This window comes from Xenopus laevis, chromosome 9_10S (assembly GCF_017654675.1).
Source record: "Xenopus laevis strain J_2021 chromosome 9_10S, Xenopus_laevis_v10.1, whole genome shotgun sequence".
In the NCBI taxonomy this organism is placed as follows: Eukaryota; Metazoa; Chordata; class Amphibia; order Anura; family Pipidae; genus Xenopus; species Xenopus laevis.
The window spans coordinates 34,031,066-34,049,385 of NC_054388.1; positions in this window are offsets into that span (position 1 = coordinate 34,031,066).

Consider the following 18,320-nt stretch of genomic DNA (forward strand, 5'->3'; position numbering starts at 1 on the left):
GTACGGGTTTCAAAAAATGGACCCGCGCAGGACTCTACCACACAGCCCCCCGACAGGACTGTTTCATGTCTCCCCCAGTCCAGCTGGCAGAGCAGATTGCCATTTCTGGGTGCATCTCTCGTGGCTGCCTGTGCATGAAGGCAGTGGAATAATTATGTATCCAACCTGACAAGCCCGGCACACTGCTGGATTCATGCCTCTGTTCTGATTTAAGACGAAACATGTTACATTCTAATGATTCATATCCTAACCACTCTAATTGTAATTCTCTGAAACCCCCATTTGCTGGTATCAACTATTTTTTTCAGAGCAGCTGCTCAAGAGACTTACATAGTGGAAGTTCTTTAACTCGCTGCTGAATATAATGGTACTTTGTAAATAATCTTCCTAAACGTAATGATACTACTGAGCCATATTGTCTGTTCTGCCTCCCACCTCCGCTGTGCCTTCATTAACCTTGTGTGACCAGCTGATTGCCTGTACACGTAATATTTGGGGGAAATTAGCTATGGTGCGCATGTAAGTGTAGGATCAGGAGAATAAAGACAGGGACACTGTGTCTTCAGGCAAAACACAAGCTTATTTAGGCAATGCAACTTTTCCCAACATAAAGATACTGGCATACAGGAAAACAGTTCATTAGCGTTTTAACAGCACCTTTTCAAGACTTTTCCCCACTCTGGGGTTCTCACTATACATGATGGCTTCCACACTCTGGAATATTCTGGGCTTCTCACTAAACCCTGCTGACTCTCCCCTCCCGGGATATCAGCTCACCAGCCTCTGGCCTGTCTTACCTTCTGGCTTTCCTGAATCACTTTTTCACCTGGACACTTCTCCCTCTGCTCCTTGCAATGACAGACAGCACCCCAGCCCCTCTGGGAGTTCCTAACACAGACCGGTAACCTTCCTATTCTGTGCCCTGCTCAGAGAGATCTTCCTCACTACAATAAAATACCATACAACAGGAAAACCTTACTGTGGAAAGTGAACTCCAGCATGTGAACTGGACCACTGGAATGGATTATCTGGCTCACCTGTTCCTTCCAGAACACTACAGCTTCCAGGTCCAGACAGCAAACATCTCCCACTATGGAGAACTTAAAGGCAAAAAACCTTTTTACACTTCTCTGTGGTCACTCTACCACACTTGTCAGTGCTCTTATCCTACCCCATTGCATAACGTACTATTTGATGCTCAATAGTCTCTACTACTCCATGCTAAAGCTAATGACACACATCATTTTATCCAAAGCTACTATCCTGCAGAAAATGCCCTGTTCCGTTTATCACTGCTCCAAATACTGATTTGGATGACACACAGCATTTGGCATTTTACATGCTAGCCTTAATCTGTTGATCAGTGTGTTCTTTTGTTTGGTCAGTTCCCAGCCTCTTCTGTCTTCTGGTGGTGATATATTCTGAAGCTGAGGTTTTTCACGGTAGAAAAAGCAGAGGCTGATGCATTTGGCGGGGTCAGAAAATGCAGACATTGGTGCAATCGGTGGATAGAGTGATAAAGAAGATGATGTACTTAAGATATCTGAGGCTGATGAACTGGGCGAGAGGGTATTTGGGAGAAACACATGATATAATGCATTTGGGAGAGAGGGTCTGTATAGTAGCACCACAGAGAAGCAAAAATGGTTCATTATCAGCCTTCTGCCAAATAACTTTACTGCCTTCCATCACTCAGCACCCTTTGCTCACATAACACTGCTGCTATTAGTACTTGTACCCCCTACAGGCTGGGACACCCACTTCCAAGTCAAACCCTGTCTCTACTACCCTACCTTTCTGCACCTTGCTTGTATTGGATATGCAGCATCCAACAGCTCCTGACAGTCCCCCACTTCTCCTTTGCGCAGCTTAATTATCATTAAATGACGTGAGAGAGATCTGACAGCAGACGCACTAATGTATCTCTAGTAATTACCTGGATTATATGTGAGGTGCCTAATGCATCCAAATATCGCACCTGCCAGACCCCTACCTCCCCGCTCCCCAATTGTGCCTGGCAGGAGAAGCAAGACAGGGTATTTAGCAGCAAGTGTGATTGCCTGTGGCAACTACCCCATGCCTTATCACTTATCAGAGCTGCCTATTCCTTTGGTCTCTGGACCTTTTCTAATAACCATTCCTTCTGTCTACTGCCAGGAATTGAAATTTGCATCCACTTATTTTCCACTTTGTGCATTCACTTTCATGTGAGTTTAAAAATGCATTACAATTGCTCAGAAGTAAATTAATTCTGTTCTTTTAACCCCGTGCCCGCTGTCATCGTGAGGGATCATTGCAAGCATTTCTTTGACAAACTTCTGATTCCTGCAAGGCTTAAGGAAATGTTAAATGCTCGGTTAACAGCCCCACTGGAAAGACCCGACCCCATGGGGTAGATGAACTAAGCAGAATGTTATTGTTTTTCTCTTAAAGGCCACACAGTGTTCTGCAGCACGTGGCAAAGTCAGTGTTGAAATTCCCCCTGCACAGTCCTCAGTTACCCTTTATAAATCTAGTGCTTGGACTTTAATGGTTCATAAGCTGTATTCAGATTCAATGCAAGGAAGGTTTGCTTTCCCTTTATTTCTAACAGATGTTTGTGTATCTTTGTTTAGAGTGGTGAAACACTATAAGATTCTGGGGAGATTAGTCGCCCATAGACAAATTGCCTCTTCTTCGAGCTAATTTCTCTTCCCGCCGGCTAGAATGTAAATTGCCGGTGGGATGACACTCGGAACGTTTAGTTTTCCGAAGGTGCCCAAAGTCGCCTCACGCGATTTACATTCTAGCTGGTGGGAAGGCATTTAGGGGAGATTACTCGCCCGAAGAAGAGGCGATTTGTTGATGGGTGACTAATCTCCCCAGAATCTTAGCATGTGTCACCACCCTAAGGAACGGACGGGCACTGTGACCAATGCTACCCTAGAGAGGGTCATTTCTTTCATACAGAAACCCTGCTGTAGGATGGGCAGTTCTTTCAGTTAATGCCTTTCTGTTGGTTTCAGCTGCACTAATATGATTTCCTTCTGTTTGTACAACTCTGCCAAAGCAGTGACAGTTTCTTTAGTCAGTAGTGTCATCCTGCTGTAGGAAAGCACATTTATTCATATAGTATCACCTGCTAACAGATTGCTTTCAACTAGTGACTGCAGTAGGAAGGTCAGTTCTTTTCTGTGAATGGCACCCAGAAGTGATACCCAGTAGCAATGATTATTTTCTCTCTAGTGTCTCCTTGCAATGGAAAGGGCAGATTCTCTGTGCGAAGTTAATAAATGTAGGACAAACCTTTTGTTCTTGCACGAGGTGATGAATGTTTTTCATTGTTCCAGCAGACTCAGCCCCCCAGTGCCATTCTCCACAAGTGGAGCACAGAGGAGCTGAAACCATGTTGTTACTGCCTGCTCCAAGCTAGCTTTAGTGTGCACATTCACAGGCTTTTACAGTATGGACAAGGTGTTCAAAGTACTTCAAATGTGGAGTGGAACTAGTCACTGATATTGTAAGCAGAATTCTGCACCCATGTAAAACACACATAATCAATGCTTGGTTTATTTTGCCCAAATTTACCATGCACCTGACCATGTATGTCTTTTATATGCATAGGCCCTGCAGCCTGTGCAGAGTGTGTAGAAATGCACACATTAAATACATTTATTATATTATAATAGATTCATATTAACGTCCTGTTACACGGCTGCCTCTGCTCTCCTCTAAATGTCCCTCTTCTGCTAAACACCCTTGAGTGGGGGGGGGCACACTTTGGTTCCATTACCTCCTTTCACCATGTTGGCAGGGAATATCCCCTAAGAGTTACCACTGGGTAGAAAGTGAATAGAAATAAGGCTTAGAATAGGAAGGAATTAACAGAAAGATTCAGGCACAACTTAATGCAACTGATATAGTGTGTCCAGGGGAAATGCAGGCTAAAAGAACATTTCTACCTTCCCTATAAGCCTTAAAAGTCTAATATGTCCCTCTGCATTCTAGATTTTTAAAAACAGAAACAAACTAAAGATTATTACAAAGTCCCCCGGTCTACTCCCCCAGTTTAAAGGGCCTATTACACCGACTGTCCCTGGCTAGGAGAATGTGGGGCTACAACTTCTCACCCCCACAACATTGTGCCTTGATGCTTTGGAATATATTTATCAAAAAGTGAATTTATAGATCGCCACAGTCCTCTAGAGTGATATTCCACCACTTTCCATTCATTTCTATGGGATTTTGAAAGGCGTTTTTAACAAGGGATGAACTTTCACCCATTGTTAAAAACTCTACTAAAAATCCCATAGAAATGAATAGAGAGTGGCAATCTCTAACTTCACTTCTTGATAAATATACCCCTTTGGGTCAGGGAAAGCAGCACTGGAACAAGGCAAAAGTATTGTAAGCCAACCAAGAATGCACCATGAATGTCACCGACACTGAACTGTATAGGGAGAGTTTGTTATGGACACGGGATATCATCATGTGCCAAGCCCAAGCAAACTGCACCAAACTTATCCTAAATCTTATCACTTTAGGTGGTTAACATAAGGTGGTGTTGGTGTACTGAAATGTCAGTAGTGGGTATGATGCCAAGTTTTTTGAGAGATGTTTCATGCATGTATTATAGACGATAGAAGTGCTTCAAATATGTACTTTTAGATTTCTAGTTTTGACTCTTTTTTTTTTTTTTTGTGTGAAATGAAGTAGGGTGAACATGTCTATGTATTTCTAAGAGCCTATATTACTTTCCATAGCTGGGTTCTCTGCTTGGCTACCACTTGGTGAAGTGTTCCTGTCTGTATTTGCTGCTGGACAAAAGGGCTTTTTAGCCATGAGGTAGTGTTTCAGTAGGAGCAGTTATGGTCTCCTGCAGGATGCTTTACATGGTGTGTGTGTACCTTCTTGGACATGGTTCAGATGGGTTTTACACCTTCCCCTGGATCAAGAAGTTAGGCAGGTTTCACTAAAGCAAAAATGTAACGGGTGTGCCTTTTCAACATCATCCGCTATGTTACTAGATTTTATATACTGAATAAGAAAAAACAAAATGTCAGTAATAATAATACAAATACTTGCACTACCCCTTCCAGGTTTGACATTCCTATTTTCAGCCTGTAGTTGGCACCATCTGCCATGAGCTGATGGTGGTGCTGCCATTTGCATGAGCCACTGTTTGCCCCCAAGTGGTTAATGCTCACTCACTGTCTCCCGGCTTGTCACACTATTCATGTCTTATTTTTATCCTGTGATCCGTTTCTGCTGTCATTTTAATGACTTCCTTTATTTGCAGAATTGTAAAGCTCTTTGTCTTTCATTAGGAGGAAAGCGCTATATTAGTGAAATCAGTTTGCCTTTGACAGACGATTTGTTGTGTGGAATGCGTCCGTCTTGGATAGACTTGATATCCCAGACCTTCTTTTGCTGCTGGGGGGGGTGCAATTGAAGCATGTTTTTTTGAGAAAGTTCTTTAGAATTGAAACTGCTTCTTCTCTTTAAAGTCTGGTAAAAATTCACAATTTATGCTGCTTTTCCCCTGTAATTTGCAATCTCCTAATGATTAAGAGGGAAAGGTGGCTAAAGGCATGTATAACCACCATAAAATTCTTCCATTGAATCCCCCCCAACTCTCTGAAGTAGGTGGGACAAACATCATTGGAAATGCAAGAGTATGCTCCAGTGAGGAACAAACGTGTGCCAGTTATGGGCCTACTATATATATACCTGCTTCTAGCTACCACTGGTGCTAGTTCACTAGATGAGATCCAGTGTGTTGCCTGTGTTCTTAAGTCCTTCCCTTGTTCCTATGCCCTTTCCTTGCTTCTTTTGAATTCCTGCTGTTTCTTGCCTGCTGTGGATTTATGGTTCTGATAACTGGTCTGTTATTTGGTCCTTGCTGATCTGGCGCTATTTTTTTAGGCTTTGTTTGCCTGACATCTTTTTTGATTTTAACTGTTTATTATGCTTTGCTTGCCTGCTGCCTGCCCCAACCTTTGACTTTATATTGTACTCTGTCTGCTGCCTGCCGTTGGCCTTTATACTTGAGTCAGGGTCAGACTGGGGGGCTTGGGGCAAAATTTTTATTTCACCAGGACCCCCGACAAAGTGGGGTTGCGCCTAGCCACTAAGAAGCGGAACTGGTCTGACACTGACTGGACTCTGCTTGTTTGCTGCTTGCCCTTTGCCTTTATATTGCACGCTGTTTGTATACTATCTGCCCTGCCCCTACAATTGGACTCTGCTTTCCTGCCCTGCCCTTGGTCTTTATATTGGACTCTAATTGAGAAATGACCAAACATGGCAGTCTCCAACCTTGCTGCACAGTTCTGCCTTTAGGGTGATGGCACACAGGGTGCTTTGGTGACAAAGTGCTTGAAAATACCCTTTAATTGCAAAGAATGGCAATTGCTGGGGGTAAGGGTTGGACTGGACTGGCAAGACACAGGGAAAAACAGAGCCATTTTCTGGAGTGCCTATGATTTGTTTAGGGAGGGCGCAGGTGGGGCTGTACAAGACCATACATTGTTTAAAAACAATAAGCAGGGCTAGTTCCCCTTTAAAGAGAATTTAAAAACTGCAGCTCATCTTTTCTTATCAAATTGTTACCTACTCCTTTTATTTTGTTCTAATGAATGTCAGATACGTTTTTCTAGGAGGGGGGTTGTTCAGGGGAACAAATGATTTATAATTGATGTAGAAGAGTTAAATTACCCATTACAATCACGGAACGCTCAGGGAGGTGTGATTGTTTTTATCATTGATAGGATAGAGCTGGGTAGAACCCTGGATTAGTGTTAGAAACAAGATTGTAACTGGAAAAGAGGTGCTTGAGGGGGAGGTTAATGGAAATAGGGGTGTAGGAAGGAACATAAATGTCGTGAAGGGGGAGGACATGACATTTTATGTTTTTGCCTTAAAAAGGCCAGATAGCATAACTGAAATAATGACTCTTTAAATCACATCAGAGCAACACCTAAAATGTCTTAAGAAAAACATAACCCCCACATGCTTTCTATTCTTAAATCAGATGTAAAAAAACCCTGTGGTGCTAATTAACCCATGCACCAATGCCTATGCCTCTGAGGTGGCACAGCAGCAATTCTTGCAACACTGATGAATATGGAATGTGCACCTGCACCCATTAACCCAATACAGCATGGGTGAAGGCACCTAACCACTGAATACCCCTCCTGCCGTCCTGAGTTTTTCAGGACGGCAAATATCTTTCACCACCCTGACTTGTAGCTAGCAATTAATTCTGCACGTGCACATATTTTAACTGTGAGAATCTGCCTAGGTATCATGAGAATCTATCAAATTAGGATCATGGACACTAGTAGTTAAATGCAGTAAATCTTTCAGGTCTCAAAGTGAAGAACTCACCAGTTTAGAGAAGGAGTCAGCTAATGGAGCGGATAACCGTATAGAGAAATTGAGCAGGCAATTCCAAGGACCAATCTTCCAGGTAGACTTTTTATTTAAAAAGTATTTTATTTATTCAAGTGCACTAGGACACAACCTATCTATACGAAACGCGCTAGTTTGTGTCCTAGTGCACTTGAATAAATCAAATACTTTTTTAATTAAAAAGTCTGCCTGTGTATTTTTAGGCATGAATCAACTAATGCTTTTTGAATAGGCACCTTATATAAATGTTCTTGGTAGTCAGCTTAATGCACGACCATCAGATTGTTTATTCTTTCCCATTTTGTTTGTCCATATACACAGTGCATTTACGCCCAGTAGCATAACTAGAAGTTCTGGGCCCCAGAAAAATCATTCTAGGGTCCTTAACTCCTAAAACTTTTGGAATAAAACTGGCCATGCACAGGCTTTCAGAAGCTGCCAGCTTGGTCCCTGCAGACCAAGTTAATGTATTATTGGCCTGAGTATAGGGCCCACTGACTAGCCTGTCTGACACATATTTAGCTGAATATAGGGTTGAGGGCCACATTGATGCATTTCATGTAAAACAGATTTCCATAGGTCCATCTGTATAATATGATTATTGGCTTCTAGGCCAACTATCAGATCAGCCGAGTTTGATCGAGAGTGTAGGAGGTGAATTTAGACTACGGTCAGCTCATTTGGAGATCTTGCAAGATGACCCTATTGGACCATGTATGGCTAGCTATAAAGATATTTTATAAAATTTCCCAAGCAGGAGGTGAATTGGCATCAACAGGGCATTTGGTCTGTTGGGTTCCAGTCAGTGGTACCGAAAAAAGGTTTCATCGCTTAACTACATTCAGTTTATTCAGAACTGCTGCCAAATCATCCTGGGAGTTTGCCTGGCATTTTTCTGGTTCATTACTATTAGCTTTTCCCTGGGCTTTGCTGCCCTGGTAGAAGATGCTCAATAGAAGAACCACAGCCTTTGTGCTCAGAGAAATACTACATGACTATGGACTGCATTATTAACTACAGAAACAAAGGTGATTCTCGATAATGGCAAAGCGAAAACTATTATGAGAAATTGACTGTGTGTGAATTACAGGTTCTGCTGAACATACGTTTTAATGGGCGCTTTTATACCAAGGGAATTGCATAGGAACTGGGGACACAGAAGGTTAATTTGAAGAGCAGGAGCCAAGCTGTGTGCTGGGAGGAATTGAATTCGTTATCAGGGAAGAACAGCTCTTCTGAGGGCAAGACCCTATTTTCCACCTGAGATAAGAGGGTCTGGGGCGTGTGGAGGGGGGAGAGTCACTTTATAATCCCTATATATGTGACAGAGTTCAGAGAGTGAAAGAATTCTTGCTTTCATCTTGCCAGCTTCTATTGGCAAATAAAGGCAGATTTGGAAATGGGGCAAAGCAGGACACTAGCCATCCTGCTATTGTTGGACTACAATTCCCAGCATGTCCTGACAGCATGGGCTCCTCATGTTGTAGTCATGCCTGTTACCTGCTTTGTTAAAAAAAGACAGCGGCTTGTGTATAGAATGTCTGGTTCTGTTTGAAAACTGGTGCTGAACCGTAGCGGGAGTAGTATTATAGCCGTCTATCTGTCTTGCAGCATAGCCTGTCACCGTTTATCTCTGGCAATGCAGGCCTGCTTTACTTTGGGATACCCTGGGATGCATAATAATTAGTTTGTTTTCTCCTTTTCTGAACTCCCTGGCAGTGCATTCTGGGAAAACTGTTTTGTCCCAATTCAGGCATTTGCCTGTGTCCCTTTTAATATGAGAAATACTGATCCAGTTTATTTGCCAGTTTTTGTGATTTGGGTCTCAAACAATTAAATACAATTAAATGAGCAGTACATATAATATACAAAGTACAAGCCAAGGATCTCTGGTGCCCAAAACAAGGGTGGTAGTTTACTTGCCATCTTCCCATTTTACCATCACAGCAATATCTGCTGCCTGTCAGTTATGCTGGCCATAAACTGCAAGAACTGCTCAGCTGGTTCAGTGGCCAAATAAGAAAATGTTTGCCCAGATTAGTCACCACTGGACCAAATCATGCTGCTCTGATTTAGCTTCCAGGACAACAATCTATTAATTCTGCACCGTGTCAGACCGGTCCTTAGGGATAAATGGGAAACATTTCGGTTGGCCCTGGTGTTTGAGCACCCCAAACCCACCAGAATAAGTTGAGCAGCCACTATCTATTATATACCTGCCCTGGTCCCGGAGACATCAGGTGTGGGCAGGTAAGGCAAAGCTCTATAAGAAATCCCAGCACACTGATTCGGGTCAAGTTAGGAGAGGGTGGTTTAGGGCAGGTGAATTCCAGTCTGATGCAGTTTTAAGTGATCCTTTTCTGATAGGTCCTATACATGGGCCTATAAGTTGTGGGTCTGGAAAGAGCATTAGTAGCTTTTAAAGGAGAACTAAAGCTTAACTAAAGAAGTAGGCTAGAAATGTTGCACATTATGTTTTGTGCTTCTGTATCAGCCCAAGGCAACCACAGCCCTTTAGCAGTAAAGATCTGTGTCTCCAAAGATGCCCCGGTAGCTCCCCATCTTCTTTTCTGCTGATTCACTGCACATTCTCTGTACTGCTGTCACTTACTGAGCTTAGGGACCCACTCACAATATACAGTACACATAGAATATAAGGCTGATTAGTGATTAATACAGATAATTACTACATGGCAGCACAGAAACCAGCTACTTACCCCTAGTTCTGGTCATGTTTGGGCCCCTGCCTCATGTGTGGAATAAGGGAATATGCCGTGTGCAACTCATAATGTGAAAATGCAGTTCCGAAATGCATGCTGGGATTTAAGACTCATTTCTGTTAAAGTAGTTGTCATAACACATAAGTGATTATATTTATGGGTCAGATAGTTTTGGGGCAGAGTAGACCTATATTCTCCAGTGCCGCCGCCTCCTCCTCCTTAATACACTATAGACCCTTTATATAGCTGGCAATCACCCCCACAAATATTGAGATCATTATCCTGAAGATGATAATTTTCCTAGCTCTTTAGGCAGAATTAATTAATTACAGAGCAGCACATCTGCTCCCAGATCCCCAGATGATACCTTAGCTTACTAGAATAGAGAGCGGGGATTTATTAACCTGTAACGTGCTGGATTGTGGCGCTGATCCTTGCTACGCAAGACCCAGTTTTTTCTATTGATATTCTACAGATGTCCACAACGTTACCTTCTTCCCGTAACATAATGCTACGACCCTCACTTTGCTGAGTTGGCTTCGTATAGTATAAAAAGTGGAATGAAATACCTGCACTGAATTGCCATCTCATATGTGCCTTTAATTCACTTGTAAAGCGAGAGAGAAGGAGATGTGATTAGAGCAGTACTTATGGCTGTGTCTCAGTGGGTGTAATAGGACCAATGTGCCCACTGGTTGCAGAGCAAGCTATAACAATGACAGGCAGACGCATGGTATGAATAGTCTAGGGGCCCATTTTTTAAGGTGTCAGCTGACAACCAAATCACATTATAGTCATTAATGTCAACTACTGTGGGACTCAAAATAAGTTCTGTGATTGGCTGAATAGTAACCAGGCAGTCTACCATATACATCACAGCTGATTTGGATTCCGCCTGTGATTTTTGCATTGGGGAACTGCCCTCCTGCTCACACTTTGGGAGGGTAGAAAATGAAACATGTCCCAGGTATCCAACTGCTTGAGCAGGGATATATAAACAGAACTCACTCTTTAAAAGTCATGATTCACCCCCCCCCCGCCAAAAAAAGTTGATTAGTTGAATAGAAGTCATTCTCTACATTAACAAATGTCTATCCCTCCCTGGAATCAGATCTCCTGAAACCTGTTTACTAGGTGTAACAGACCAATTAGCAACCCTACAAAGATCTAGAACACTATTACACTCCATTACATTCTGCAAAAAAAAAGTTGGTAACTATGGATGAGCCCCAATTCTACTACCCCCCAATGATGGGTTGAGTTAAGAAATGCTACATTGCCTCTAATCAAATTAACTTACATTGCTCGGGGGAACAATGGCTGGATGCCAACCTTCAAGTATCTTTATCAGACAACTAGACTATAATTTAGTATACACGTGGATAATCTGATGTTATGTGCATTCCTCTGTGTTATGAAATTACTGATGTACTTAGGAAACTGTCCCCAGTCTTCTCGTAAGTGCCAAGCAAGGTTGTTTATCTTTAAGATAATGTTTCATTTCTTTTTTGTTTTGAAAAAACGCAACATAAAAACCTATTGAAAAAAAATTAAATTAAATAATGGGGGAATTGGTACACATCATGTTTTTGTAATACAATCTTTTTGGGTCTATCACCAGCAATGACAGGTAGGGCTTCCATCCTAGGCTTATTCTAGTCAAGGTCCGCAAGACACACAAAAATGTAATTTGCGGGTTACAAAGGGGACAAGACTTGTAAGAGAGTGGATGGGGGTGTTGTGGATCGTAGGCGCAGTTTTGCTATAATGACATGGGCAAATCAGGGGTGTCATCATGCATGCGTTCTCATTGAAGCCCCACTACTTTTAGTAGTAGTGCCGGCCCACACGATTACTGGTGGTGGAATAGATAGGAATCAGATGAAACATGCCAGCAGAGCATGCTAAAGGTGGCCATAGACGTAGAGATCCGCTCGTTTGGCGTCTCTCCCCCCGATCATTAAAGTGAGCAATATCGGGCTGATCTGATCGTGGGCCCTAGGGCCCAACGATAGGATCATAGTGGATCCGATACAGGTGGTTGGATCGCGGGACCGCATACATGCATAGATGCGGCCGCGATCTGACGGGATTTTCATATCTGCCTGATCGAAATCTTGCCGAATTTCGGCGAGATATCGATCAGGGAAGCCTGTTGGATGGCCCCACACACGGGCCAGTAAGCTGCCGACTCGATCTTAGGCTTTTTCATGTTTGTAAAGCCTGCCAGTCTCCTTTTAATGCAATGTCTAACTGCATAAAAGGCACTGTTTTTAGTTTGTAATTAGAGACCTTTAATAACAATAAGACTGGCTGCAAGCGATGGCTTGATTCTGTAATGCAGAACATATAAATAGATATGAAACTGCTGCTAACGGGATGAAAGGACACAATTCCAATGGGAATATTTAGCATCTCTTTCTCTCTTTATGCCATGTGGAACTCTTGTCAACTGCTCATTTATTGAGGGGATTTTACTATGTTTTAAAAAGTCCCCTCAGTAAATGAGCTGTTGACAAGAGTTCCACATGGCATTAATATATACTGTATGTATACATGTGTGTTATACATTTTTAATAATGCTGGTTTATTTCCCACTAAAAGCTGGAGGGTTTCTATTGTGTCTGCTTTAATTATAATTAATAATCTGCTGATCTGGTTGGCGAATTGATTGGGGGAATAGGCCAATGCAGAGTTTAGGGTTGAAGGGCAGAAAATTGAACCAGAATGACAGAAACTGCCCCATAACATAGACAAATGCACACACAGACATTTCATACAATTCTATCACCTTGGTACTACACTAAGTAATCCTCTAGAATGACTTACTGGCATTCAGCATATGTAGGTTAACTTAACTAGTTCAAATTTCATCCTGGTGATGCAGTAGCATTAAACCGTACACGTGTGGGGCAGATAATGGCCAGATGTCCAGTGGATTGTTACATTGATTGTTTAATGGGATATCCCACCCCACCCAGTTTCTTCCTTAGCCTGAATTTTGCCTCCATTTTCACCAGCTAGCAAAGACTTAGCTCATTGGCTGCTGCAAAGAGAACTGCAAGCAGCCAGTCTCTGCCCTGATATTTTGTAGGTTTGCCTTCTAAATAGAGCGTTTGATTAAATGGGCAAAAAGGGCATTTACTCAGGGCCTAGCAAGGCAATGGGTCTACCCATCATTATAATCAGCTGAAAGTCTACCCAACATGGGCTAGAAATGGTGCTGCCATAAGTTTGTTGAAGCTGTGGGGGTTGGCTACAAGGGTCTACTAATGGGAACCTTTGCCCTGGGTTCACCAGTGCCTTAAAGGAGAAGGAAAGCTACTGAAGTAGTTTATTGCCACTAGATTAGCCATAATAGTGCACCATATTTATTTAGCAGAATGCTTTACCATACCTGAGTAAACAGCTCTAGAAGCTCTCTGTTTATTTAGGATATTAGCTGCCATATTAGGTTGGTGTGACATCACTTCCTGCCTGAGTCTCTCACTGCTCGCTCATAGCTCTGGGCTCAGATTTTCAGCAGGGAGGGGAGATGGGATTGGGGAAGAGGGAGAGAGGATCAAACTGAGCATGCTCAAGCCCTAGCACTGGAGGTTTATGCTGAAAACAGGAAGTCTGATACAGAATGTATACACAATAGAAGGAAAGAAAAGTTGTGTTTCTTTTGACAGAGGACTCCGAGCAGCATTACTTTGAGGGTTTACTGGTGTATTTATATAGACCTTTGTGATAAAGCTTAATTCATTTTAGCCTTTCCTTCCTCTTTAAAGTGGTGCTGCTAGCTCAACATGTTAAGATCTGTTGGTTTGGCCAGAATCTTTCCACCATTTCCATCCAAATGCTCAGGTCTCAAGCCAACAAACATCACCACATGGTCCTGATGCATTCATCGTGCTATACAGTCATATGAAAAAGTTTGGGAACCCCTCTCAGCCTGCATAATAATTTACTCCACCTACAGTGGTAGGTCTTTCATTTCCCAGGAACATCTGGAGTACTGGGGTGTTTTTTGAACCAAGATATTTAGTGAAGCAGTATTCAGATGTATGAGATTAAATCAAATGTGAAAAATTGGCCATGCAAAAATGTGGGTACCCTTGTAATTTTGCTAATTTGAATGCATGGAAATGCTCAATACTGATTACTGGCAAGACGAAATTGGTTGAATTAGCTTGTTAAACCTTGAACTTCATAGGCAGGTATGTTAAATCATGAGAAAGGTAATTTAAGGTGGCCAATTTCAAGTTGTGCTTCTGTTTGACTCTCCTCTGAAGAGAATCCTTCTGCCCCGCCGAACCGAATCCGAATCCTAATTTGCATATGCAAATTAGGGTCGGGGAGGTATATTGTGTGACTTTTTGTCACAAAACAAGGAAGTAAAAAATGTTTTTGCCTTCCCACCCCTAATTTGCATATGCAAATTCGGATTCTGTTCAGTATTCGGCCGAATCTTTCACGAAGGATTCGGGGTTTGGCTGAATCCAAAATAGTGGATTTGGTGCATCCCTATCAAAAATACTGCCATCCAGAATCCAGACATCATCAAAGGATATAGGAGGCGTCTAGAGGCTTTTACATTTGCAAAAGAAGGCTCAACTAAGTATTGATGTAATATCTCTGTTGGGGTGCCCAAATTTATGCACCTGTCTAATTTTGTTATGATGCATATTGCATATTTTCTGGTAATCCAATAAACGTTGTCACTTCTGAAAAACTACTGTTTCCATAAGGAATGTTCTATGTTAAAAGGAAGTTACTACTACTACTACTACTACTACTTTGAAAGCACAGCCAATGATAAACAAAACTCCAAAGAATTAAAAGGGGTTCCCAAACTTTTTCATATGACTGTATATGGTTGACCTATGCTCCTCTTAGAATGGTGCACAGAGTGGTCACTTATTTGGCTCACTGTCTGCTTCCTTATCCTGAACTAGACTAATCATTGGTCATTTCTTATAATTGTTCTTTTAAAATTTATATTTTTAGCTTTTTAGGGCCAATTTATAGTATTGCTCTAGCCAGTAACAGCCCTCTGAGGCCCTTTACAGAGCTATTTATGTTAAATGTGACCCCATGACAGCTTGGAATTTGTATGTAAGCAGCATAAAAATGCTATTTATTCGATGTATTATGTCTTCTTGTACTGAACAGAAACAATTGTGACACAGCTGCACATGGGGTTTGTAGCAGATACAGGTTAAGTGCTCACTGTGGTGAGTCTGTGGTGTCCAGGTCACTTGAGGTTGTGGCTGTGTGCACGGGGTAGCTTTTCTCTCCTAGAGAATGGAGCGGTTCACTGGGTTCTCTTGGCGACAGGATTATGTTTGTTTGCAGCTGATTGGCTCACAGTATCTCCTCTGATCCAGGGACCCCCTGCCAGCTGCCAAATTGCATCAGATAAACCTATTCAAGCATCTTCCTCCTCCTCCCATACCCCATGCCCCCCGGGGAGATGCTTTCGTGAGAATTATTAAAACAAATTATCAGCATCAGCGGGGGAAATATCTAATGGGCTGTGATGAAGCAATGGTGTAGCAAGAAGGACAAACTCCAGCAGCTCTTCCTTCTGTTTGTGTCAACCCCCCTGCAGAGTTAGTGACAAACTCTCTGGCCAAGCCTCATTCATGCCTGTATCAATGCAGATGTCTGCACTGGGGGGTTATTTGTCAAGGACACACTGCTCTGACATTGGTACTATTCTTTGCACTTGCAAAATCTGCCATGTTATTTTCCTACAGATAAGGGTTTTTACCCAGCATGTCACACAGATTAACTGGTGAATGCTAAATATATATAAAATAATGCACCCAAATGCAAGTGCTGCAAGGCTGACACTAAGGGCCATGTCATATGTGGTGTTTTTCTACTTTCTTCATACTAACTTTCACTTGTAGTATGTGAGTGATACTCAGAGTTCCCTGTATAACTCAGCCTGCAGCCTTGTGCCTTTATATGGTCACAGAACCCCTCAGTGACTTCTAATATCCTTATAATTTACAGTAGGGGGTACATTATCCCTTAAAATACAGGGTGTTGCTCAGAGTTCCCTGTATAACTCAGTCTGCAGCCTTGTGCCTTTATATGGTCACAGAACAACCCCTCAGTGACTTCTAATATCCTTATAATTTACAGTAGGGGGTACATTATAGCTTATAATACATGAGTGATACTCAGAGTTCCCTGTATAACTCAGCCTGCAGCCTTGTGCCTTTATATCGTCACAGAACAACCCCTCAGTGACTTCTAATATCCTTATAATTTACAGTAGGGGGTTCATTATAGCTTATAATACATGAGTGATACTTAGAGTTCCCTGTATAACTCGGCCTGCAGCCTTTTGACTATATATGGTCTCAGAATGACTCAGTGACATAATATCTTTATAATTTATCTTTATAACTGTCCCGTTTTGAGCGGGACAGGCCCGCTTTTGACAGCTCAACCCGCTGTCACGATTTGTACTGATAAGTCCCGAGCTTCTCTTTGATCTACTGCCCTGAACAGCCAGAAACAGATACAAAGTTTCTAACTTAATTGGGTCTTGGCAGACAGCCCAGAATAAATACTTGACATACTTTTGTAACAGTTTGATAAGATAAGAATGAAGACTCACAGCTTAAAGGGCAATTCACCTTCATTTGCAAAACTGTAATAACATATAAAAACCACAGAAATGTGTTCAAACTTTCATAACCTGCCAAATTATGTAAAATAAACATGGTAATTAGGGGGGGTGTCTCCCTTAAAAGCCATAGATGCTAGCGGCATGGGAGGATCTAGCCGTGAAAAAACCAACGTCCCATTAGACACTTCTCTATGTACACACACACTTATTGTGTCTTTCATTTATTTCTCTTCTACACCCTTTCATTCTATGCTTACTTTCATACATACTCCCAAATACACATACACTTTCCCTTATCACTACCATACACACCTTCACATTTCACTTACACATGGATACACACTATTGTGCAACTGCACATATCACTCTACTTTGTTTTTAATTACAACACCTGACTTCTACTTTTCTAAAATGGGCGTTGGTTAAGGCAGTCTCTCCCTCTTAAAAGCCGCTTAGCAGTTGGCGGGGAAAGATTTAGCACAGAGTTTGAAACCAAAGCACAGGAGATGTTTACATAAAGAATTGTTACTACACAGAGAGGTAATGTTCCTTTTTTACTATGACTAAAGATAAATAAGTTAGGGACCACCATGTGGGGTTTTACCTTGACGTGGTATGGTGGCTTATCAATATTATGATCATAACTTTGTAACAAAAAAAACCCTGTTTCAAAATTACATGCACTTGCATATTTACTTGAATCATTTAGACAGGGCTTTAAACTTTTTGAAATTGGCCTTAGGTGTGCATCCACAATCTCCCCTAATTAGGGGGGGTGGCCATAAAAATGGGCATGGCAAAAAAAAAATTGGCGTGTTGTTTTCTAAATGTTGGGAGTTATGGAGGTACATTATCCCTTATAATACAAGTGATACTGAGAGGTCCCTGTATATCTCAACCTGCAGCCTTGTGCATTTATCTGTATGGTTACATAACTCTTCAGTGACTTTTATATCCTTATATTTTACGGAGGGGTTACCTTATCCACTAAATATTTGTACACTATATATTTCATTCATTTTTCCAACCTTCAGGGTCTGTTTAGACTGCTGTAAAGAGAGGGAGTACTCGTGAGTACATTTTTAATCGTACAGATTGTAAGGCAGTATACAGTGTCTTGAACCCCTGCAGCCTCCTGTCCCCTCCAATGCTTTTGTGATTTATCAGAGTTAATGAGACAGTGTTAGTGGGTGCAGAAATGGAAGAAACAGGCAGACGGGCAGGACAAACACTACTAGGGTTGGTGGAACGTGCAAGAGTTGGGCAGACACAGCCCTCAATTAATTACTTCTGGGTAAAAGGACCTTATCAAACACAAATATAATTAAAAATGGAAAAATGTGAGGAAGGGTGAGAAGCTGGGGCACATAGAGAAGAGAAAAAGAATAACACAAAGCAATGGAATACAAGTATATCTTGGAATTGCTGCTGAATTCAGTTTTTTTACCTTTCAAGATCCAAGTTCTCCTGTCACAATGAAATATCTGGCTTTTATAGTCTTTTTTTTTTGTTTGTTTCTTGTGCGTCTGATGCAAATCTGATCTGTTTAGGAATCTGTTAGATCTATCCTACCTGGA